Below are 24,550 nucleotides of genomic sequence, written 5' to 3' on the forward strand. Positions count from 1 at the left end.
TCATGAATAAATTATATATTATTTAATATAATTAAAATAAAATAAAAATATAATGTATAACATTATTCAATAAATAAAAAACACCTTCGTAATTAATGACGGTTGTTGAAAATGGGTCCTTATTTATAAGCTGATAACTACCGTGTGGCCGACATTAATCCGGTACAATCCAATAATGCACTGTGAGTGTGAATAACTAGTGGGACGGGAAAAAGATCGTCACGTGGCTCACGTCAGAAAATTGATGGAACGAAGAGAGAGCTTTTTTACTATTGATCAAACATGAATCAGCATGCACCCATTTAAGATAGTAAAATCATAACCTTTTAATTATTTTATAATTATTTTACGACATTACTTAATATCGGACGTTAGTTTTATAATATTAAAATTAATTTTTATGTCATGATTTTATTAGTTATTTAAAAATGAGTTATAATTTTTTTTTTTTTAATTATTGGTTATGGTAAGTAGTGTTTTCTATATCTTTTATGTCTCAAATCATTTTAAAAATCCTGCCAATTGAACATATATGATAGGGGTAAATCACTTATCTACAAGTGGATAAAAAACAATGTCAAGTGGCTTAATTATGTTTAGGGTGCTGCTAAGTCCACCGACAAATACTACTGAAAAAGTATCGAATGTGCAAATTTTTTTTTAGTTCCTTCACTTATCAATATAATTAATTGTTTAAAATGAAAATGGAGGGCATTTAATTTTGTCCCAACTATCTAAACGCCCCCATTCAATGACTGTTCCAGATGCCGTATCGATTATTAGAATAAAATATTTTGATATTAATATTATTTTAAAGTAGTTGATATATAAATAAATTATATATAAATATATATAAATTATATTTTAAAATAATAATCTATATATGAATAAATTATATATAAATTAAAATAATCTAATCTGAATTAGAGATTAAAAAATAAGATTATAGTTTAAAAAAAAAAATTAAAGATCAAAATATCAATCGTATAAACCGAAATACAAACCGGTATAAATTGAAATATAAATCGCCAATATTTAGTCCGATACAAAATATATAAAATACTTATACAGGATCAGTAGCATGTACGGCATATACTGTCCATACTGACCGGTATATTTAAAACAGTGGTCCCATCAAATTGGTGGTGACGTTGTTTTTGGACTGCAGCTAGACAGCTGGTTGGGCACAATCAGGAAAGCCAAAATTCCAAAACCTCGACCACTCAGTTTTTTTCTAGAAAGATATTAATTGCTGGTAGTGACTGCATGGCATCCTCGTGGATTTTTTAAAAAAAAACTAAAATTTAGATAAATGATATTCATAATGATAAAATACACAAATTTTACGTAATTTTTTTAATAAATAAATAAATATAGAATCTAAATAAAAAAAATTAATTTTTTAATATTAATTTCACTGTTATTAAAAAAAGAATATGCGACATTGGTACAATCGATGACTTAATATTACTCTAAAACTTAATCGTGTACTACTAGTCTTGGAGGAGTCAATATCAGTCCAAGGCAATGCCGAGTGCCGACCCTATGTGAGCATGGCCCAATTTAGGAGCCCAAGGCCCACCTTTCGAAAAGAATAGTCGTTCAGAAGAGTTGTGAATTGAGGACTCTAGTCGCCATAATTATTAGGACGGATAGATCCTTGTATTGTGGATAAAGACATAAAGGTAATCAGATAATTCGATCATATTAGGGATAAAGCCTTATTGTGGATAACTATTATGCGAAGTTGATCAATTAACAATATACATCTAATATTCTCTATGCCTATATAGAGATAATAGGTAACCAACCGTCTATATATCACTTGTTGCTGACTTAGAGGGTGTCTCAGGCGTATAATGCCGCCGACATTACTAGTTGCAGGTGGGACGTCACAGTTTGTGGGACATGTATTTTACAAGTCTCTTTCTAAAACTCAAGCTCAAACTCAAAGTTGAATATTAAAACATAAAAACAAAAAATAAAAACTAGAATTTAGTAAACACAAGATGTAGTAGTTTAATGTGGTAATTAATATGCAAATTAAATATTATGCAAGAGGTAGTAAACACAAGACGTTCCACAAAAATATTATGCAAATTAAATATGTAGTAATTAATTGAGAAATTTTGTGTTTTTCGTTGTAAGATTCATTATTATTTCCAGTCATATATAATACTAGTACTTCAGCAGGCACATTTTTAAATTAGTTTCTATGTAAGTAATTGATATAAAAATTTACTTAAATAAAACCATATTAATTAGTGTGAATTCTAATATTAGAACAAACTTAAAATAAAGAATAATATTATCGCCCAAATTAATTCATGTACACGATTTGGTTTTGGATTTTAAAACTAGTTTATAACAGGATATTGATAGTATTATCAGAATATCTTACAATTATTTCTTATTTTATTATTATTTATTACTTTTTACTACTATTTAATATTCTATTATTATTTTTTTATTAATTTTTTACCATTATTCACAAATATTATCAAATACTTTCACTACCCACCACTGAAATGGAAAATGATGGGCAAGTGCCTTGAGATGTGGCCCCAAAGTTCCATAACGAGCCAACCGAGTCATATGCAATCAAGATATTTCTCCTTCTCCTCCTCCTCTTCTTCTTTTATAAAATAGTTGCAAAGTGTTTGAACATTCAGCAGTTTCCTCCAATTTTACAATGCACTCTGATATATGTAGTGCATTTTTTCCCAACTTATGAGCTATTTCATTGGCTTCCATATGAACATGTTTAACAACAAAAGCCTCAAAACATTTGACCCTAGCTCAAAAGTCAAAGATGATCATTCAATTATCTCATAGTAACTGTAATCTTCCTTTTGTACTTGAACATCCATGACTACTCTTTTGGAATCACCATTTTAGAATTAATCTTCTCATGCCGAGCTCAATCCCAAAAGTTGTTGTTGTAAGTGCTCCAATAGCTTCAACTATCAAAGGATTAGAACACATTGATTGGTTCTTCCTCAGAGTTGCCAAGAAATTTCCTTCCTCATCTCTAATTGCAATCCCTATACCAATCTTGTTGTTTTTGCTGTCAACTGCCACATCTCAATTTATCTTACAGAAATTTGGTGGGGGGAAATCCCAAGTAGCAGTTCTATTTGTAATGCTTCAAGTGTTGGTACTAGGTGTAGATTGTAGTCCTTCCAGGTCTTGTTGCGTTTGTTGTACTCTATGCAGGACTGTATTAGGATCAATGAGAATGTTGTTAAAAACATGTTGGTTTCTTCTCCACCATATGTTCCACAAAATTAGAGCCAATTCTTCCATTTCCTTCTTCTCAAGCTTGTTGAACATATCTATCAGTAACTTCTTGAAACTTTGACACGAGGCCTTGCTCTTTTGAATTTGCTTGAAATTTTTTCCCAAAATGTCATCTGCAGTAATGCATTCCCATAAAATGTGTTCAATAGTTTCTGGTTCACTTAAATATAAGGGACATGTATCATCTGTCAATACCTTATTTTTGCACAGATATACCTTGGTAGGAAGAATATTAAGACAGGCTCTCCACAAGAATTTTTTTTTAGCATGAGGAATGTGTAGATTCCAAATTCTAGTCCAATCTTCTCTATGTCGTGGACTCTTAGAACATTGCCCATTTTTTCTTTCTTGTATTTCACCTTGTAGATAGTATGCACTTCTGACATTGAATATCCCACTTGTTGTGCCTCTTCAAATCAGTTTATCAGATCTGTTACTTTGAGTGAGAGGTATTTGTCTGATAATATCTGCTTCTTCCTTTGAGAATATTGCCTTGATCAGGTTAATGTTCCATTCCCTTCTATCTTGGTTAATGAGATCCTCAACCATATTTTCTGAAAACAATGAATTCTTTGTGGTTTGAATGAGGTGGGTTTTGGTAACCGCTTGTCAATCCAGATTATGACGGCTTTGCCATTGCCTATCCTTCACATTGTTCCTTTTTTGAGTAGAGGTCTAGCTGCTAACAAACTCCTCCATATATAAGATGGATTACAACCCAGCTTTGCATTAAAAAAAAAAAAAAAATCAGATTTAGGAAAATACTTTAAATGTAAGATCTGTGCAGCTAAAAAGTTAGGGAATTGCAATAACCTCTAGCCTTGTTTTGCTAACAAAGCCAAATTAAAAATTTCAAAATCTCTGAATCCCAAGCCACCTTCAGCTTTATATTTTTCCATTTGACTCCAATTAATCCAGCTGAGTTTCCTCTCTTGATTAAGTTGTCCCCACCAGTATCCTTTCATCATCTTATTAAGATCATTCAACAATCCTTTGGGAAGCTTAAACATTTCCATTGAGTAGATAGGAATAGCTTGAATGACTGATTTGAGTAGTATTTCTTTGCCTGCTCTCGAAAGGAACTTTTGTTTCCAGTTATTCATTTTGCACTTCACTTTATCAATTACACTTTGAAATGATTGCATTCTAGATTTGCCAATCAAAGCAGGTAAACCCAAATAACTCTCATAAGAATTAGTAGTTCTAATACCTGCTATGCTTAGAATGGATCCTCTTGTGCCATTGTTTGTGTTTTTGCTATAAAAAAAAGGGATGATTTCTTTTTGTTCAACCTTTGACCTGAGGCCACTTCATATTGCTCAATAAGTGACTGTAATTTGGACCATTCCATGGGGTAAGCTTTACAAAATGGAAAAATGTCATCTGCAAAAAGCAGATGATCGATTGTAAGCTTCCCCCTTCCCATTGGAAATCCTGAAATGAATTTCATCCTCTCTACCTTGTTGAGAATTTGAGTGATAGCTTCTAAACACATTATAAAAAGATAGGGTCATAGGGGATCACCCTATCTTATTCCCCTCGAGGGTTTAAAAATAGGTTGTGGAGTCTCATTTATTAGAATGGAATAGGACACTGTTTTTATGCAATTGAGAATAAGTTGTATCCAACTATTTGCAAAACCCATGGTCTCCATTTCCGCTTCTATAAAATTCCATTCTAGTTTGTCATATGCTTTGATCATGTCTATTTTCACAGCCACATATTCCTTTGAACCTTTCAATCTGCTATGTATAGAGTGTAGGATCTCAAAAGCTGCTATAACATTATCAACAATGGATTCTTGTACTTTTAATCATGTGTATAGGGAAGGGAATATGGCAGCGCATGAGCTTGCAAGAAATGCTTTGAATGTTGAGAGTATTCAAATGTGGTAGGATTGTATTCTAGATTTCTTTTCTCAAGACCTTTGACTTAATGAAAGTCTGTAATTATTTATCTTAATGTAATGGATGGATTTCTTAAATTAAAAATAATAATTAAAAAAAAAAAAAACCTAGTGTGTGGCCACAATTAATCCGGTACAATCCAAATCCAATAATGTACTGTGGATAAGTAGTGGTATCAGAAAATGATCGTCGCGAGGCTCACGTCAGAAAGTTGATGGAAACTAGGATATTGGCAATACGTGTTTTTTACGTCGTGTAAAATTATCAACATTCGAGATTTTATTATACATTAGTTTAGTATTATATATTATTATACATCAATCATTATAAATTTTTAAATTTTAATTCAAACCATCTAGATAACGGTTCATATCTTCGTCGATTTTAAACTGTTTAATAATTTATTAAAAATAACTCTACACAATACCATTAATTTTAAACTCGTTGGTAGTGGGCACGCTTGGATATTTGGATCTGGAATACTTTTGGAGCCAACGACTGACAGCAAAATCCGATGTATATTCCTTTGCCGTGGTGCTCTTGGAAGTATTATGTGGCCGACCATCGGTGGATCCCTATCTAAAGGCCGGGAAGATAGCTCCAGAATGCTTCGAGGTATACGTGGAGATTGCGGTGACTTGTGTGCAAGATAAGGGGATCCAACGGCCTACGATGGTAGATGTGATGGAAAAGCTCGAACTTGCACTGGAGCTGCAAGAGAAGGCGAATTCGGAGAGGCCGACGAAGATGATCAGTCCTGGTAGTGAAGCATGTCGAACTCGGGTCTAACTACAATGTACACCGCCGAATTGATGTCGCAAAGCTTCTGCCGGGGTTTGAGGTGAAATAATAAAATACCCCATTTGATTTGTCATTAAGACATATAGGTCTCTGATAAGTAAATTTAAAATCTTTTAATCCTTATGCTATCAGTTTCGATAATTTTAATGGTTTCGTTAGTAAATGTATTCTCTAGTTCTAACTCTCGTCCTATATCCAGTTGATTTTTTTTTTTTAAATGTATCCTTGGAAACCACAATTCTGCTACATAACAACGTCTGCTTTAATTCCTCAACTAATCAGATTGCAATCTTCACCAGTATACTACAATGTATATTACTCCATTATAGTATAAATTCTATTAATATAAGAGTACTGTATACTACAATGTATATATATATCATAAATACAAATCAAATCTATATTGCCTATATATAGCTAGTTTTTTAATTATTTTCCAAGTGCATGCATGTGCGATGTAGATCAGTGTAAAGGTATTTCATCAGGATTCAGGCAGTACCGGATCCTTTTGCTTATTAACAGTTTCCGCTTCACATAAGTTTTCTCGGTAAAACAAACAAACAACCCTCGTACATACGGGTACTTCAATTTCTTCCAACCCGAAGGAGAGAGGCCTTGAGGAAAGTTAATTCGTGGGGGGATACATATGCATATATAGGGGATTGGGATTGAGAGATAATCATGGTGACGGAGACTGAAGATCAGTGAAACTAAGGAAGCTTGTAATGAATTTAGGGAAGGAATAGATCATAAAATGAAGTAGGGATCTTCCAATACATGCACTTCTGCCGTTTGGCTTAATATTTGGTTAAGTTTTGATACATGCATTATGCATGAGTCCCACCCATATGCTTCGTCGGATACATGCATGCAATACTACCGTCATCTTGCATCTCTACTGAATTAAAATGACTTGCATGCATACAATATATAACTAAAATTGAATGTACTAATCTCAGGAAAAAAAAAATGTTAATTTGAGGATATCAATATGCTTGAATCTTTGTAACTAATGTGGATATTGAGAATATTTGTATTCTCCAAATATCTCACTACTGTTTCTTATTTTATTATTACTTTTCACATACTTTTCATTATACTTCACTATTATTCAATATTCTATCATTACTTTTTTATTATTATTCACAGAATACTTGAGAATACCTCCCTATCCAAACACAATCTAAAGCGTGTACAGCTCTTCACTGCTTGTTATGGTCACCCTGATACTACTTGACACTTGCCTGCCACAACTATTAAACAAGTTATCACTGTAGTCACACTTGGACTTAGGCAAGCAAAGTGCTTTCCCAGCATCAACCATCTCAGTTTCAGCCACACCTAGCTCGCCATCTTTGTCTATGCTCTCTTGCAACTGCAATGCGAACTCAAGGCTCCACACCACATCATTCATCGACGGACGTTCGACACCATTTTCAAGCAAACAATTCACTGCAATTTCACCAAATCTCTTCAAACACTCGGGTGCAACTTGTGCTTCCAATGTTGGATCAACAATCTGATCAAGCTTTCCATTCTTATAGCTTTGTTGGGCCCATTCTGCAAGGCCCACATCTTGCTTCTTGTTTGCAGTGCGTGATATGGGTGGCCTTGCCGACAACACTTCACAGAGCACGACACCAAATGAATAGACATCGGATTTCTCCTTCAATTGTTGGCGCCTGAAATACTCTGGATCTAAATAACCAAAACTACCCTTCACGACGGTGCTTACGTGGGCCTTGGACCCGCTGGTGGGCCCCATTTTGGACAATCCGAAATCAGACACCTTGGCCACCCAATCATCATCTAGCAAGATATTCGTGGTCTTCGCGTCACGATGAATGATCATGTGTTTTGCGCCCGTATGGAGGTAATTCAACCCTTGTGCCGCTCCGATGCTGATTTGGAGCCGCTGCTTCCAAGAGAGAGGTGGGTTGTTGGTGTTGTAGAGATGATCGCGGAGAGTTCCATGAGCCATATAATCATACACCAATATCATCTCATTTCCATCGTTACAATATCCGATCAAGGAAACCAAATGCAAGTGGCGGAGTTGGGAGAGCATTTCGATCTCGGTCTCAAATTCGTGAGCCCCTTGTTGAGAGCCGGGTGCCAACCGCTTGATCGCCACTTGGTGGTGAAGAAATATTGAGATGAAACTATCTCACGCATTGGGATAGAGAGGGTGTATATTATTCACATATATAGGAAATTACAATCTGTTATCTAAGGAAACTCTGCACAAGTAAAGAAATAAGTATGAGCTGAGATCAAGGAGAAAATAAAACAGCCTAGACTTTCCTATGAAGGACTAACAGCTGTCTATATACATATGTACTGTAATTTAGCAATATGACGTGGTACTTGACTTGATACTTGCTGATTTGATGCTTGTATTCCTTATATTCCCCCTCAAACTTGGCTGTGGTTGAGAGCATAGTCCAAGTTTGTTTCGCAGCTGCTTAAATTGTGGCTTAAGAAGAGGCTTGGTGAAGATGTCAGCTAGCTGGTTAGGTGACGGAACAAATTTTGTTTCCAAAGACCCGAGAGCTACCCTTTCCCTGACATAATGATAATCAAGCTCTATATGCTTGGTTCGAGCATGTAGAACAGGATTAATGGTCATATATAATGCACTCAAATTATCACAATGTAGTGATGGAACCTTGGTTAATAGAACACCAAGATCTTTGAGAAGTAGGGACAACCATGTTAGCTCTGCTGCAGTAGAGGCCATAGCCCTATACTCAGCTTCAGCACTTGATCTTGACACTGTAGGTTGTTTCTTTGCACTCCAAGATATACAATTACCTCCAAGAAAAGTGCAAAAACCTGTTGTAGACCTTCGTGTTGTTGAGCAGCCAGCCCAATCTGCATCTGAAAAACCATATAGATCAAGTGAACTATTGGATAGAATTCGAATACCAAGAGTCGCAGTGCCTTGTAGGTATCTTAAGATCCTCTTGACCATATGAAAATGGGCTGTTGTTGGAGCTTGCATAAACTGACAAACATAATTCACACTGTAGGAAATATCTGGTCTTGTAAATGTGAGATATTGTAGACCTCCCACGAGACTTCTATATGTTTTGACATCAGTAAATAGTTCCTGGGAACCAGATTTCTGTTGTGCTTTTGTTGGCATTGGAGTTGATAATGGCTTGCTCTCATGCATACTAGCTCGAGTGAGGAGGTCCACAATATACCTGTGCTGTGAGAGAAAGAGATTAGAACCATATTTGTGAACCTCAATACCCAGAAAATGATGAAGAAACCCAAGGTCTTTAATTGAGAACTGAGTACTGAGCTGTGTGATTAGACACTGAATTCTATGTGAATTATCACCTGTCACCACCATATCATCTACATAAAGGAGTAGAATGAGTATCCCATGTTCTGAGTGTGAAACAAAGAGACTAGGATCTGCTACCCTCGAGTAAAAACCAAGTTGAAGGAGATAATCACTGAGCCTATCAAACCAGGCTCTAGGGGCCTGTTTGAGACCATACAAAGCTCTTTATAATTTGCATACATGCAGTGGATTATCTTTATTGATATATCCTAGAGGCTGATGCATAAAAATAGGTTTGTTAAGGTAGCCATGTAGAAAGGCATTCTTAACATCTAATTGGTGAAGTGACCAATTTTTAACAGTGGCAATTGTAAGAACAACTCGAATGCTAGCAGGCCTTACAACAGGAGAGAAAGTTTCTGAAAAATCCACACCATCCACTTGACTGAACCCCCTTGCAACCAGTCGAGCTTTGAGCCTTTCTAATGTGTGATCTGCTCGAAGTTTAGCCTTGTACACCCACTTGCATCCAATTACATTCATCTCAGGTGTTCGTGGAACTAATTCCCAAGTGTTGTTCACAACAAGAGCTTTCAATTCTTCTTCCATTGCAGCAGACCATCCAGGGTGATTTCTTGCAGCTTTGATGGTTTTTGGTTCAGCTGGTATTTCCACCAGATTATGCAAATTTGCATATCTTGGATTTGGCTTATGAATACCACTTCTGGCCCTGGTTTGCATCTGATGTTGCAGTGGTGGAACTTGCAATACTGGTTCAGCAATGGACTGTGATGGGGAACCTGTTGGAGAAACATTGTGAGATGAAGTTGGAGAAGGAGAACTGCTTGATACTTGCTGAGTTGAAGATGGAGATTCAACAGCATTTTGAGGGAAATTTGCATTAGGGGGGTGCAAAGGCAGAAGGAGATGGTTGATTGTCATTGTGACATTCCTCAAAACTTGAAAAATCTCCTTCAATAGGAGGAGAGGCATACAACTGAGTAGGTTGTGAGTATGGCAAGACAGACTCATCAAAGACAACATGCCTTGAAATATAAATCCTACCATTAGGTGGATATAGGCACTTGTAGCCTTTATGCTTGCTACTGTACCCAATGAAAACACAAGGCAAGGACTTTGGTTCTAGTTTATTGGATCGATAGTCTCCAAGATGTGGAAAACATCTAGACCCAAGTATTCTAAGCACAGTATAATCTGGATGCTTGTCATAGAGTCTAAGAAAAGGAGAGTCCATGTTTAACAAAGAAGAGGGTAGCCTGTTTAGAAGAAAAACAGCAGTAGAAAAAAGTCTAACCAGAATCTGTTTGGGAGTTTAGCATGAAACATCAATGTTAAGCCTAAATTTGTTATGCTTCGATGTTTCCTCTCAGCTTTGCCATTTTGTTCTGGTGTTTTAGGGCAGGCAGATTGGTGGATGATGCCATGGCTTTGAAGATAAGTGATAAGGTTTTTGTCATTAAACTCACCGCCTTCATCACATTGAAAAACTTGTATTTTGGCATTAAACTGACAAGTAACCAGTTTATGGAATTGAATAAAAGCTTGAAATAGTTCAGATTTATGCTTTAATGGAATTAACCATGAAAAGTTGGTAGCCTCATCAATGAAGATAGCATAAAATCTGAATTTCTCTCTAGAAGGAGTGGGAGCTGGTCCCCATAGATCACAATGTATCTTTGAGAAAAGAACATTGATATTATTTGTTCTAGGAAGAAAAGGCAATTTTGATGCTTTCCCTATTTGACAACTTGTACAAATTCCTATGGAATTTTGTTTAGAATCAAATGAAATAAGTTTATTATTGCAAAGATAATCAATAACTGTAGAATTTGGATGTCCCAGTCTCAAGTGCCAGCTCTCTTTATTTGTTGTTCGAAATCTAGAGGAGAAGTAGGTCTGTTTTTCTGGAAGAGTTGAATCGGCAGCATTAAAAACATAGAGGCCCTTCTGTTTCCTCCCTGTTGCCACTGTCCTCTGTGTCATCCTGTCCTTTATCACAAAACCATTGCCATCAAACTCAAACTTTAATGGATAATCTGATGTTAACCTACTGACTGATAGCAAATCTTTCTTGATGTCAGGTACAACAAGAACATTATTTAATTGAACTTTAGATGGGGTAGAACCAATCATGGCCTGACCAGTATGAGTAATAGGTAAGATTTTGCCATTGCCAACCATTATACCATCATGACCAGTATAGGGAATCACAGAATGGAGGGTACCTTGATTTGCTGTCATGTGATCAGTAGCTCCAGTGTCTGGATGCCAAGAGGCTTCTGCTGGTTCTTCTAACTTCATTGCTGCAAAACTTTGAGGAAGATTATCATTTCTAAAAGAATGATTAAATCTCTCAAAACATTTCAAGGCTGTGTGGTTTCTTTTATGACAGATTTGACAAACAAGATCTTCTCTTGGTGCAGGTTTGTTATTGCTAGATCCGCTTGGCCCTGATTGAAACCTCGAGAGATATTGTTGGAGGCTTGGCCCTGATTTGATGTTTTGGATCCATGTGAGTTTCCCTGAGCAAAACCTCGTCCCTTGGAAGTGAAGGAACCAGTCTGTTTCTTGTTTTTGTAAGATTTTTGTCCATAGAACACCATTGATGCAGGAGGAGCATCAAGTTTGTATCTGTCAGCATAACTTTCTAGCAAGGTTACTACCTCAGAGTATGAAGGGACAGGAGGCCTCATCATTGTGGCTGTAAAGACCTCAAAATCCTTGCCAAGACCATTGAGGAGCCACCAAGACTTTTTGTGATCAGAAACTGGCTTGCCAATAGCTGCAAGCTCATCACAAGTAGTCTTGAATTTTCTGAGATAATCACTTAAGGAATCAGATCCTTTGGTGATAGAGGTGAGTCTTTGCTTAAGAGCAAGACTTCGTTCTGAGGATACTCTTGCAAAGGCATGAACAAGAGCATTCCAAACTTCTAAGGCAGTGTTTAATCCAACTACAATGCCTAAGACCTCTTCAGAAAGTGTTGCTGTGAGCCAACCTTTGACCAGCCTATCAGACCTGCGCCATTTTTGATAGAGTGGATGTGGCTGAGAAATGGAAGACTCATCAAGGATGATTTGTGGTGGAGCTTGAATTTCACCATTGATAAATCCTTGGAGATCATAACTCTCAAGTATGTTCAGCATTTGAGTTTTCCATAGCAGAAAATTGTTGGAGTTAAGTTTGAGAGAGACATAGTTTGAAACATTTTGTGAAACTGGGTATGGGTAGGGATCTGAATTATCAGAAGACATAAAAGATGATGAGGAAGGCATGTTTCGAAGGAAAAAAAAAAACACCACTCTCTGTCAATACGTTGTGGCTCTTGATACCATGAAGAAATATTGAGATGAAACTATCTCACGCATTGAGATAGAGAGGGTGTATATTATTCACATATATAGGAAATTACAATCTGTTATCTAAGGAAACTCTGCACAAGTAAAGAAATAAGTATGAGCTGAGATCAAGGAGAAAAATAAAACAACCTAGACTTTCCTATGAAGGACTAACAGCTGTCTATATACATATGTACTGTAATTTAGCAATATGACGTGGTACTTGACTTGATACTTGCTGATTTGATGCTTGTATTCCTTATAGGTGGGTCCCACCATCAATGTACCCTTTGTACACTTTTCCAAAACCCCCGACACCAATGATGAAAACATCGTCGAAGTTGTGGGTGGCAGCTCTAATCTCAGCCAACGAAAAGTAGCGACTCAAGGACGTAGGTAGAGATGATCCGCAGGCCTTGGTTGACTTGGTCGTAGAGCAAGAAAATGGTGCCCACCAAGTAGTCCCAGAGGTGGAGTTTGAATCTGTGACTCTCTTACGCCGCCAAAAAATCAATAATGCAACAAACGACGCCATAACAAAGCCGGCAACTCCGCCCGTAGCGACGTCAATTATTTTCGATTCATTATTCTTCAGCTTCGATGATGGCCTTGGAGGTGCAATCTGTGGTGGCAACGGAAGAGGATCGTGGTTGGCTCCGGCGAGATTATTGCCATTGATGTCGCTTACTTTAAATATTTCGGCGCCATTCAATATTGCATCCTGGTAGGTAGTCCCTTGCGGTCCTGCTCCCATTGCAATATAGAGGTTCACTTTCCTGTGGCTTCCTAATTTATCAACCATAACAGCGTAGTCCCTATACACGGGCACCCCTTTTTCACCATCACCCCATAGAATGACGTCGGCCGCTTTCTCAGCCGTTTGATTTGCTATGAAAATACGGAACATTCTATCTCCGGATTTGTTAATCTCTGGTTGAAACTCGCAGAAGTGTAGCCTTATGAAATAATAAAACCCAGAATCAACGGAGAATTCCCAGGTCAGATTGTAGCTCAGGTTGATAGTTGACTCATTCCCCATAGTTCGAGCAGTCCGATAGACCTCTTCTGGTGCTGCGTATTTAGTTGGTCTAGTAGAGGTTAGATTGATGGTGTTGTTGATAGGTAGAAAAAGCACGCCATGTTCTAATTTCAAGTACTTGTCGTCCTGAATCCATCTCCGAAACATTCCGCTGGTGTCTTCCTTGGGTGAGATGGAGCGCCCTCCAACATTTAATCTGTATACTGTCTTGAGAGCATAGCTGTTCTTGATGCTGTACAGGCCGTTCTGGCCGATTAAAGAAAATCCTTGATCCCCCGCCGGAGTGTAATAGAGATTAGAAGGCATCGGCCATATTTCGATTCCGTTGATAAAAGCATAGGAATCAGACACGGTCGGAGATGGAGTGAAGGTTATGTTCAACCTCTTATCTTCCTCAATGTTGACACAGTATTCTCTGAATATGGTATCGTCCGGATCCCCATCAGCATCTGCCGTGAGTGAAGCATTGAAGTTGCTAAGAAGAGTAAAAGGGCCAGCTTTGACGGAGAACAAACCTTTAGAGCGATCAAAGCCGGAGTTCGAGGCCGGGTAGAAGTATAGTCGAATGAACTTTTGGCCGGCGGTGACGGGGAATACGTAGGTGAACTAGGAGAAGGAAGCCGGGGCTGTGGCAAAGGGCACTTGGCCTGTCGCAGAGGTGGATTGTATAGCTGAGGTAATGGCAACAGAGGGTTGGTTTGGTGATTGTTCAATGAGCAGGGAATCTGAACTCAATTCTCCAATCCAGTTCTGACCATCAAATTCGGTGGAGTTGGCAGTGGAACCACAATTGAGAAGAATATAGTCGGTTGGAGGGTAATTATAAGGGGACGACGAGCCGCTGTCGACGGTGCTGGACAGGTGGCGTAGGAAGAAGACAACATAGAGAGGAGTAAAACGTGGTAGCAGGGTGGAACTCATTGTAGCATGTGAATAGGGTAGTGGGTGCAAGCCTGGAACCTGCACTTGGGTAGAACAAAAATCAAGCTAGAAGACAGTCAGAACTGAGAAGTGGGGCGTGGTGGAAGACTTGAAAAGTCTTCGGAGGACGTTTATTTGCATGATTTAAAATACTTTAAAAATAAGTTTATATTTTTTTAAGAAAAAAGTTTTATATTGGGGCATGCTGATAATTAATTGTTGACTTTGACCTACTGATGTAATTAACAGATTGCATCCACATTTGAACCCATATATAGAATTTGCCGTTTTGGCTCCATTGTTTTCAATAATCAGAACCATATTCCATGAATTAGTTTAAAATAAAGTTAAAAGACGCATCAATATTATTGAAATGTGATTAAAACATCATTTCTAGTGACTTAGAGATATATGAACTATATAATACGACACACTCAAAAGTTGAAATTAAGTTTATAAATTAAGAACAATTTGAATTAATTAAACTTTGGTGGTTATTCTTGTCATGAAGAAAAATTCCGGCACATATATATGCATGCACAAACAAACATACGAAGGATGGAATAAAACAATAAAGCAGGAACGCCATCAATTTGGCGATAAGAGATAGACCGATCAATGTTGTTTTGGAGGGATCTTCACCCGGCCCATTAGCTGCATCTAAAATTAAAGCTGGATCCTGCTGTAATTTTGCGTTGCGTTCAGTACTATGACTACTTGAGATGGACGCCAAGCATCAACAAAATGCCCCGTCGACAAGTCTTAGTCGGCATTATCTCTTTCGGTTCAGCCAATCAACGCCATTAATATTAATCCATTAATATTTCTTATTAAGCTATGGTTAATAAGGGATTTAAATAAGCACATGCAACAGTTTATTATAAGCTGCATGCTAACATAATTGTTCCCGATTTGGTTTTGGGGTTCTAAAACTAGCTTTGTATCCAATTATATGGGGTGGTTTAAGAATGGAAAATGATGGGCATGTATGGCTTTCGATGTGGCCCCAAAGTTCCGTAATGTGCCAACCGACTCTCACATGTAGGGAATCAAGATCTATCAGGCCGTCAAGTCAAGCCTTTTACTGTATGATGATCTCACTCACGGGAAAGAGGTCCACTTGCACATGATGACCGCATGGCATAGAGTCAGTGCGCAAGAAGTATCCTCCACCTGAAAAGATCATTGAAATAATAAGGATGTTATTGTTAGAGACAAACTATTATAAAGAGACAAACTAACTTTGTCAATAAATTTGAGCTATTACTGTCTTCCCAAGGCAATTAAAAGCGACAAACGTTGTCTTCGTCGTGGTACCTACAGCCGTTGCTAATCCTCATTAAAAATAAACAAACAAATAAATAAAACTTTTCCAGCTACTCCGAAATAAATTAGTCTTTGGGGCTGTTTGTTTGATTGTTTTCCATTATAGCTTCTGATGATCATGCTTTTAAATGTAATAATGAATATAATCAGTTAATTGCTGCGGTGAAAGCTTTTGCTGCTTAATTTGTTCTTTTAAAATATAGAATGGCGTGCATGGATATTGCATCTGTGTAAGAATTAAGAACTGGCACAAGTCACCGAACGAAACAAAAATCCGTCTTTGACTGGATCTGTTTCCTTTTTGTTTTATGGTCAAAAAGTTTCATTAACCAAGAGAACTGCATCACATGCAACGGAGTTCTCCGAGAATCACACCATGTCTCCATCCAAAACAGATGATACAATGCTTGAAATAAAAAACAGCATGGTAATTAATGACGGTTGTTGAAATGGGTCTTTATTTATAAGCTGATAACTACTGTGTGGCCAACATTCATCCGGTTCAATCCAATAATGCGCTGTGAGTGTGAATAACTACTGGGACGGGAAAAAGATCGTCACGTACGTGGCTCACTTCACAAAATTGATGGAACGAAGAGAGAGAGAGGGAGCTTTTTTACTATGGATCAAACGTGACATCAGCATGCACCCATTTAAGATAGTAAAATCATAATCTTATAATTATTTTACGACTTTACTTAAAATCGGAAGTTAGTTTTATAATATTAAAATTTATTTTTATGTCATGGTTTTATTAGTTATTTAAAAATGAGTTATAATTTTTTTTTTTTTTAATTTTTGGTTATGGTAATTAGTGTTTTCTATATCTTTTTTTTGTCTCAAATCATTTTTAAAATCCTGCTAATTGAACATATATGATAGGGGTAAATCACTTATCTACAGGTGGATCAAAAACAATGTCAAGTGGGTTAATTATGTTTAGGGTGCTGCTAGGTCCACCGATAAATACTACTGGAAAAGTCATCGAGTGTTCAATTATCATTATTATTTTTTATTTTTTTAAATCTCTTAATATTTTTTTTCTAACAAAAAATACAAACTTATTAAAAAATAATTTTTTAACTAAAAAAAATTCAATAAATGAATTCTCACGGTGATATTCTTAAATGAAAATATTATTTTCCTAATATTTATTATTATTTGTATATATTTTAGATAATATTAAATAATTAATAAAATGAAATCACTTACACCTTCACTACCATTGGATCGTGATCTGTATCATCACACCCACGTACTAATCCTTCAAGCACTTCGTTGAAATCAAACCCATAAGACTGTTATGATAAGAAATTACATTTGTAGTAGTGCGCATACTTAGACTGCTTTGATGCCCTTGGCATACTTAGCATCTATATTCTTTTCCACCTCTCATCCTTCTCATTGAAGCTAGGGAACCACATTTCACTTCTTTCAAAATGTGTTCTGAAAGCTCCCTCAATCTCTACTTTATCTGTCAAGATCTTGTCTTGGGGATCCCTTATTTGCTTAATAGTGTTTGTACTTCTCCTCTGTCATGATCCAAGGTCTTGCACAGATCTAGGCATAATTGTATTAGTGGGAGATCGATAGACATCAAGTTAAGAAAAAGGTTATATTGTGGACGTGTTGCATGCTCCTGCTCACCCCGCGATCTACATCCAAAGGAGAGAAAAGGGCCTGAAAGGTATAGAAACACCTCTGATATCTAAGTCAGGTGAATTGCCTGGTATTTCTTATATAACAGTAAAGCAATGTTTGCGCACCTCTTGGAGTGACCATCGATGCATATATATAGAGTGACGGTTAACGCCGAGGGACTGGCTATTTCTGTGGCATTGTATTCCTTGATGTTCCTAATGGGGCTCTGCTTGCCCTTCTACTGTCATGTGCGTGACGTGCTAGATTTCTTAGGGCTTGCCCCTGCCTACTCATGCCTAATGCTTGGAAGATATTGATGGTCTGTTGTGTTGCCTGGAGGCATGTATTGAAGCCTACTAGTGATGAATATCCTAACCTAACTGCTAATGAATTTCTCTTTGTTCACGACGTTCTGCGTCAGGAGGGAAATATTTGTAGTTTCCGAGTTCACTTTGGCAATCGAGTGGCCCAACTAGAGCATCGCTTTTCCCATGCCAAGGACTGGCAGTGCAAGTTTTTCTTTGTCTCTGGTGAGGGTTGGGAATTCCCACCAGGTGAAGCCGATCATCGTGAATTTTCAATTCGGGCTCTGTGACAACTGCTCTTTGGAGCGGCTCGGTGAGAAATGCTTTCTGGAGCAGCTCGGTGGGAACTCCTCTTCTCTTTGCGAGGAATACTCGGTGGAGGAGAATGCAAAGGGTACGCTGGGACCCCTAGGTAGACACAGACTGAATAGGTACAAAAGCACCTCCCTCTGTTTGAGACCGCTTTGCGTGGTTACCTTTAGGCAGAGAGGTTGCGGGACGCTTCTTCCTCAAAAGAGAGGGGGGAACCAATAAGAACTCCTGACCTAGCACATGAGAGCGATGGGGAAGTACAATGTAATGCTGAATGTTTTCGTCGCTTAGCAACAAATCAGACTCAAAAAGAGTTGGATGAGCCGCTGCCCAGGACATTACGGAAGCAACCCTGAATTCGTCTTTCTCTGATAACTTGATGGAAAGGGATTTGCAAATCGAAACCTTACTCAAGACGGATCGGACAGGAAACTCCTTATATTCCCGCTCTCATTCTGGAAACTCCCAATCTAAGCCAGATACAGAAATAATCGTCGGTACCATTCTTTTATTGAAGAGTAATGCCTCTCCAGAGTAGTGAAACATTTCTCAGAGTATTGGGATTGGAAACTGCAAATGTTCCCATCAAGCCGGTTGATATGGTACACTAACAAAAACTCCCGAGCAGTCAGATCGGGCTAATCTTCTGAATCACCTAGAGCAACTCGAAAGGCGACACAACTAACCATTATGAAACGCCAAGCATGGGGGTTAAGTTGCGCCGGAGCTAATTGTAGGAAGTCCAAGATATCATGCACCGGGCGGCAAAATGGCAAGTGTATTCCATTGGAAAACATGTGGGGATAGAGAGCCACCCTTGTCGCCAGGCCATCCACATCTACCATCAGAATGCGAGAACTAGAGATTTCTAGAACGGTTTCAGGAAGGATAGGGTACTGTCTACAGAATGAACGGAAGTCATTACTGGTCATGGCCGACGTCCACCACTTCCCAACAAAGTAACTGAAACAGGCTTCATTATCACTTTGTTTAGTCATGGTGAAAGTAGGCAGAGAGCTTAGAATTTTTTGAATTTCAGGTAAACGAAGAGGGAGGTAGAGACAGAAATGGCAAAGAGGAGGAGGAAATGAATAAAAATAGTGTGATGGAACAACAACGTGTCTGAAATGATGACACGAAGTACGAAGGGATACATCTGCCACGGGCATATAGAATGATGTTTACCTACCGCCCGTGTGCATAAAATGAACCAATCTCAAACAACGTTGAAGTTCACACTAGGAAGCAGCTTCAATTAACGAGGTCAGAGTTAATGATTAATCATACTCATTAATGGCAGAGATCGGTTCGCATCCCATTAGATCTAGGGAAGACGAAGGGAAGACGAATGGATAAGTACACGTAAACCCGTTCACCACCTAATATGCTCTCCCAGGTTAGAAATCTTCATAGGGACTCGCCTAATAATAATAATAATAATAATAAAAGACTTCTTATAATGTCCAGCCCACAAATGTGCCAAAACTTTTCAGGGTATTGTGAAAGGAGTAAATCCCTTGGGCTGGACTGAAGGCAAGGCGTAGGTTAGAGTCCAGATACAAGGTCTAGTCGGGCTAAAGGCAAGGTCTAGGTTAAAGCCCAGATACAAAGTCTGGGCTGGGTCGAACAATGGCACATGGGTCAAAATCTGGTTATGAGACCCGGGTTGGACCATGCTTACATCAGAAAAGAAGTCAAAGGATACAAGAGAGGCTTAAGGAAGAAGGAATATCACATTTAATGCAAGTCGGGAATATATGCGGCGGCTCACACCAACTATTAATGAGATAGGAGGAACTCAGGACAGAAAACATGCCGCATTCAATACAGTCTAAGACAGAAGGTGTGCCCCATTCAATGCAACCCAAGGCTTGAGCAACACACAGCGACCCTGAGCTCTTCATAGCTCGGTGAACTGACGGCACAAAGGTAGCTTGGCGAGTAGACATTGTGAAAATATTATCTCCTGTTATACAACACTCCACTACCGTGGAGACTAGGTTGGCAAGTATAAATAAACACTACCTGCAGCAGATAGGCAAGGTTATCTGACACTCTCGTCTTCACTATTACACATCTTCATCTTCTACACCATAACTAACTTAAGCATCAGAGGATCCATGGACCTCGAGGTCCCCTTTGTTACTGTGCAGGTGATCGCTCGAGCACTGTCTGCACGGAATTTCCCAAGCCCGCGAAACACGACATCAACAGGGCGCTTGGCAGGTCGTAGAGGTGGATCGTATAGTTGAGGTAATGGCAACAGAGGGTTGGTTTGGTGATTGTTCAATGAGCAGGAGTCTAAACTCAATTCTCCAATCCAGGTCCGACCATCAAATCCGATGGAGTTGGCAGTGGAACCACAATTGAGAAGAATATAGTCGGTTGGAGGGTAATTATAAGGGGACGACAAGCTGCTGTCGATGGTGCTGGACAGGTGGAGCAGGAAGAAGACAACGTAGAGAGGGGTAAAACGTGGTAGCAGGGTGGAACTCATTGTAGCATGTGAATAGGGTAGTGGGTGCAAGCCTGGAACCTGCACTTAGGTAGAACAAAAATCAAGCTAGAAGACAGCCAGAACCGAGAAGTGGGGCATGGTGGAAGACTTGAAAAGTCTTTGGAAAAGGTTAATTTGCTTGATTAAAAATACTTTCTGTTTTGGCTCCATTGTTTTCGATAATCAAAACTATATTCCATGAAGTTTAAAGTAAGATTTAAATGACGTATCGATATTGAAATGTGATTAACACATAATTTGTAGTGACTTAGAGATATATGAACTATGACACACTCAAAAGTTGAAAGTTTATAAATTAAGAACATATTGAATTAATTAAACTTTGGTGGTTATTCTTGTAATTAAGAAAAATTCCGACGTATATATATGCATGCACAAACATACGAAAGATGGAATAAAACAATAGAGTAATGTTATATATATACAAATTTTAGATATACAAACATCGTACATGCTTCTTAAAAAAAATTATAGCCCTAAGAAAAATGAATTTACAAACATCGTACCTGCTCCATGTAGGATTTAAAAAGAATATACAGTACTGCTATAAAGCAAGAACGCCATCAATTTGGTGATAAGAGAGAGACGGATCGATGCTATTTTGGAGGGATCTTGACCCATTGGCAGCCATTTAAAATTATCTGGTTTACTTTCAAGATTAAAATTTAAAAATTTAAAAATTTTGAAAACTTCTCATCTTATCATTATAATTTTTTTAAATTTTCAAGTAAAATAAAAAAAAACAATTCAATATTTTCAAATCTCAAAATTAAAATAATATTAAAATATATATATTCTAATAATATTTTATTCAACTTTTTAACTTTAATCTCAACTCATCTCATCTATGAAAACAAACGAGGTAGCTGGATCCTGCTTCAATTTTGCATTGCGTTTGTTGAGTATTGTGGAGTCTGGTCCACATCGCTCGAGCGGAGTCTCTAGCCGCTCGAGCGAAAACAAGTCAGAGAGTTAACTCAAGACAGCTTGACAGACCGCTCGAGTTGAGACAAGTCAGAGAGTTCGATCAATACCGCTCTAGCCGAGGGAAGTTAGAGAGTTCGCTTGAAGAGCCGCTCGACACATGACTCGAGCAATTGTAGGAAACATATTTGCTCGGTGTGGGCTCGACACGCCACTCGAGCAAACATGACTATTTCAGAATTCTTTAGGGTTTCCACCACATGACATATATATATATATATGATTTTGTTTTGACTTTGTGATGTATCAGAGTGAATAGTACTCGCCCTATACTATGGTATTGTGATTCCTCAAGAAATAAAAATCATCTGCAGCTCATGTGGACGTAGGCAATTTGTCGAACCACGTAAACACTATGTCGTGTGTGATTGCTAATTTTTCTCGTGTTTACTTTTACTTAATCGTCATCGTTTTCACAAGAATTGGTACCAAGGCTAAGGTTTGGGTACGAAGAAAAACGATGGTTAGAGAAGAAATGGAGGTATCGGGGATCGAAAAAATTGATAGCACAGATTATGGATACTGGATGATGTAGATAGAGAATTACCTCAATGGGAAGAGACTTCATCTTCCATTGTTGGGGAAGAAGCTGGACAACATGTCAATTGCTGATTGGACCCTAATGGATTGATAGGTTCTGGGGGTTATTCGGTTAACCCTGTCGAGATCCGTTGCACACAACGTTATCAAGGAGAAGACGATTGCGGATCTTATAGCGGTTTTGTTAGGTATGTATGAAAAGCTGTCAGCGAATAACAAAGTACATCTAATGAAAAAGTTATTTAATTTGATGATGGAAGATGATACGTCTGTTGCACAACATCTGAATGATTTTAATACTATCACAAATCAATTGTAGTCTGTTGAAATTGAATTTGATGATGAGATACGTGCACTAATACTATTGGCATCACTGCCCAAATAGTTGGGAAGTCATGAGAATGGTTGTCAGTAATTCTGCCGGTAAGTCAAAGTTGAAATATGATGATATTCGTGATTTGATTTTTGCTTAGGAGGTGCGCAAGAGAGATTCAGGCGAGACCTCAGGTTCAAGTTCAGCACTGAATGTTGACTCTCGGGGGAGAGCATAAGACAGTAACTGAAATAAAGGCAGATCAAAATCAAATAACAGGGGCAAGAGCAAGTCAAAGCCTGGTCAGCAGGCAACTTGCTGGAATTGTGGCAAAGCTGGCCACATAAAGAAGAATTACAGAAATCTCAAAAAGACCAAGAATGATAGTGCTAATGTGGTAACTGAAGAAGTACAAGATGCACTATTGCTTGCAGTTCATAGTTCAGTTAATGAATGGATACTTGATTCAAGGGCTTCCTTTCATACATTTTTCCATCGGGAGATAATGCAGAACTATGTTGCAGATGATTTTAGGAAGGTGTATTTGGCTGATTGAGAGGCTTTGAATGTAGTAGGGATGAGAGACATTGACATTGCACTCCTTAAGAAGAACAAATGGACCTTGCAGAAGGTCAGACACATTCCTGAGTGGATACTTGATGCAAGGGCTTCCTTTCATACATTTTCCCATCGGGAGATAATGCAAAAACTATGTTGCAGATGATTTTGGGAAGGTGTATTTGGCTGATTGAGAGGCTTTGAATGTAGTAGGGATGAGAGACATTGACATTACACTCCCTAAGAAGAACAAATGGACCTTGTAGAATGTTAGACACATTCCTGAGTTGAAGAATAATCTCATTACTGTTAGGCAGCTTGATGATTGTGGCCATTCAGTGGTGTTTTCAGATTGCACCTGGAAGGTCACCAAATGGGCATTGATACTGGCTCATGGTAAGAAAACTGGTACACTTTATATGACTAGTGGTTTGAATAACACTATTGCTACTATTGTTGTAGAGAGCACAATAGATTTGTGGTATTGCAGGCTTTGCCATATGAGTTAGAAGGGCATGTAATAACTTCTATTTAGAGGCAAACTACTAGAACTGAAGTCAGTTGATCTCAGTATGTGTGAGAATTACATTATGGGGAAACAAAAGAAGGTCGGTTTCTTGAAGAGTGGCAGAACACTGAAGAAAGGGAAACTGGATCTTGTGCACACTGATGTGGGGGGACCTTCCCTAGTGGCTTCCCTTGGAGGTTTTCGTTACTATGTCACATTCATTGATGACCACAACATGAAGGTATGTGTCTATTTTTTGAAGCAGAAATCTGATGTATTTAATGTGTTCAAAATTTGGAAGTCCATGGTTGAGACAGAGACAGACTTGAAGTTGAAATACTTGAGGTTTGATAATGGTGGTGAGTATATTGATGGTGGGTCAAGCAGTATTGTGTAACTCAGGGTATCAGAATGGAGAAGACCATTCCTGGGACACCACAACAAAATGGAGTTGCTGAACACATAAAAAGAACCATAAATGAGCGTGCTAGAAGCATGAGGCTGAACGCCGGGCTACCACTTACTTTCTAGGCAGATGCAGTTAGCACTGCAGTATATTTGATAAACATAAGGCCATTAGTTTTGTTGGATTGTGGATTGCCTGATGAGGCTTGGAGGGAGAAAAAGGTCAAATTTTCTCATCTTAAAACTTTTGGTTATCTTTCTTATATTCTTATTGATTCTGATGCTCATAGTAAACTTGAGACTAAGTCAAGGAAATGTTATTTCATTGACTATGGAGACGAGGCATTTGACTATCGTTTCTGAGATGATCAGGGTCGGAAGATTATAAGAAATAGGAATGTAATTTTTAATGAGAATATTGTGTACAAAGACAAGTCTAGTACAGTTGCTGAAGCAGCTCCTTAGGAGTCTGAGTTTATGAGTTTGGATGATCTACCAGAGGCCACAATGCGGTGCAG

General features: G+C 38.1%; 1 pseudogene; it reads right to left on the bottom strand.

The window, feature by feature from the left end:
• Window positions 1-7,191: 7,191 nt before the first annotated feature.
• Window positions 7,192-14,622, bottom strand: LOC108985220 (annotated as a pseudogene).
• Between the last annotated feature and the right edge of the window lie 9,928 nt (window positions 14,623-24,550).

Source organism: Juglans regia, chromosome 10 (assembly GCF_001411555.2).
Source record: "Juglans regia cultivar Chandler chromosome 10, Walnut 2.0, whole genome shotgun sequence".
Lineage (NCBI taxonomy): Eukaryota > Viridiplantae > Streptophyta > Magnoliopsida > Fagales > Juglandaceae > Juglans > Juglans regia.